This window comes from Lissotriton helveticus, chromosome 7 (genome assembly GCF_964261635.1).
Source record: "Lissotriton helveticus chromosome 7, aLisHel1.1, whole genome shotgun sequence".
Lineage (NCBI taxonomy): Eukaryota > Metazoa > Chordata > Amphibia > Caudata > Salamandridae > Lissotriton > Lissotriton helveticus.
In genome coordinates this window covers 1,779,793,526-1,779,796,020 of record NC_136068.1, presented here as the reverse complement: position 1 = coordinate 1,779,796,020, position 2,495 = coordinate 1,779,793,526, and positions in this window count along the sequence as shown.

Here is a 2,495-nt window from a genome sequence, read left to right as displayed (position 1 = left end):
AGTTAGACATTGAGAAAGGCTTCTTTATTATAATTATGGATTGATTTAGGTTTCTGTGGTATAATTATGAATTTACTTAGGCTTCTTCACAGGCACTTTTTAATAGTACTACTTCACGCCTGAAACCATACAGTGCCCATAGATTACTTCTCTGTTATAAACTCACAAGTACCTGTCTGAACTTAAACCCAACAGTGCACTATCTCTACTGATATATTTATTTTTTATGCAAATTACAGCAATAAAATGGAAGGTGAGCAGAATGTTTCCTTCGAAATTGTTCTGGAGAACAACACAGAAAAAGATATTGAGGACAATGATGACTCAGATTTCATGGATGAATCACGGGACCATGAATTAGTTCAATGTGTAGAATCTGTGGATCATTTACTTCATTATGATGACGGTCAAATGTGGGAACTTATGTTCACTCAACAAGAGGACATATTGGACAGTCAAATGCTAGACGTTCTATTAAATTTTGAAAAACAATCCGAAAAATAAAATTGTATGTAATATTAAAAAATTGTTTGAGTCTTTAATCATTTTTATATGTAATTCATAAACTAGTTAAATGTTAGAAATGTTATTAAATTTTGAAACACAATCACAATAATAAATAATTGCTTAAAAAATAAAAAAATTAAAAAATAATCAACAAAACCAACAATCAATTAACATACAGTATTTGAAAAGTCTATCATTCTTTTTTCCTTATAGTACGCTGCCCAGAACGCTTCCCGGTTCGCGAACCGGGCGCTACCCACGCAAAAAAAACAAAAAATTGTTTTATTTTTTTTTGCCCCGCGGGGCCCTTTTAAAGCCTCCACATTAAACCTAGGGGGTCAGGGAGGATCTACGATGCCCCCTTATGGTCATTTCCCCCTTTGTTTTGGCCTCCTCTTGTCTCTCGATCCTACCGAGAGACAAGATGGTGGCCGCTCCGGACTGTTTAGAATGTTGACAGACACCGGAGAGCCAATCAGCTTCGCTTCGCGAAGTTCCGTTACGCGTAAAGTCCGCGAACCGGAGCGCTGCCCAGAGCGCGCTTACAGATATATATCTTTTTTTAAACGTTAATTTCTCAAAATCCACTGAAGCACATATATTGAGACCTAGCAAAGGCACATCGGGCTACCAGTCCCTACAATTTTGCCAAGTTTCGTGGAAATCCATTCAGCCGTTCGGGCTAAAAGTGAGGCCAACCGCCCTATGGAAAACTCAATGTTAAAAACACGTTTTGGGACCCCCCTTTTTTTTCGGCCCCCCCTTGACGAACCCCCCCCAAATTTCCAGGGGCTGCTCAGAAACAAAATATTCCATTTTCCAGAAAATTTCAGCCAATTCCGTCCACAAACGCCAAAGTTATTAGACATAGAATTTTCAAAAATCCCATAAAGAAAAAATCCTAACTATATATACCTACTGGCGACCGCCAGTAGGTAATATATATATATATATATATATATATATATATATATATATGTATATATCATCAGGGGAGTTTAATTAGCAGGATGGTGAGGGCAAGATGAATGTTAATGCCCCTTATATATATAGTATCCCAATTGCCTAAGCTTTCCAGGGTGCACTCGTCAGCGCGCCTCCTCAATGGGCATTAACATTCATCTTGCCCTCACCATCCAGCTAATTAAACTCACCTGATGCGTTTCTGTGGACCATTACCAATTCATAAAAGGCTTTCTCCTGCATTCTCTGAATTGCGCTCTTTGTAGTGCATGCTGAATCGTTAGCTGCCTTGCGTGGGTCTGACTTAGTTCTTAATTAGTCCACATAGCATGCTGGACTTTGTAGTTCCTTTGCGCTCCATTAATCATCTTTAGTAGAATTTAGTTTGTGCAGACATTGGAGATTATATTTCAAACCTTAGTAGGAGTCCGATTCGTGAGAGCAAGTTATTTTACACATCACGCGCTGTACTCACAGGAGCAGGAAAATTCCTCTTCCCCAGCCACTCGACTCTTTGAGCGGGTGCATCCTGAAGGCCACAGAAACACGCCAAGCTAGTTTACTTATTCACCTATGTGCAAGTCACTAATAATAATGAATGTGCAAAGTTGTGCAAATACTGGTATAAAAAAATAATGCAAATATGCATAGTAGCTAGCAGCCAAGACTGGTGAAGGCTAATGCCCCTTACATATTATAGGTTCCAATCCTTATCATAATCAGGAAGAATGCATTGAGTTAATGATGACTGCATAACTATTACCCTATATTTCTAAATGTCTTTTTAGGTTATACGGTTGATTCCCACAAATGAGGATACATAGTATAACATATTATATAACAACATTTCAACCCTGTTAGAATGTGGGGTCTCTAGTTGGCACAGGTAGGTACTTGTGACAAATAGGGACCCTCTCCTCTAGTCAGGGTAAGGGGGTACACTCCTAAAATAACCCCTGCTCACCCCCTTGGTAGCATGGCACAAGCAGACAGGCTTATCTCAGAGGCAGTGTAAAGCATTTGTG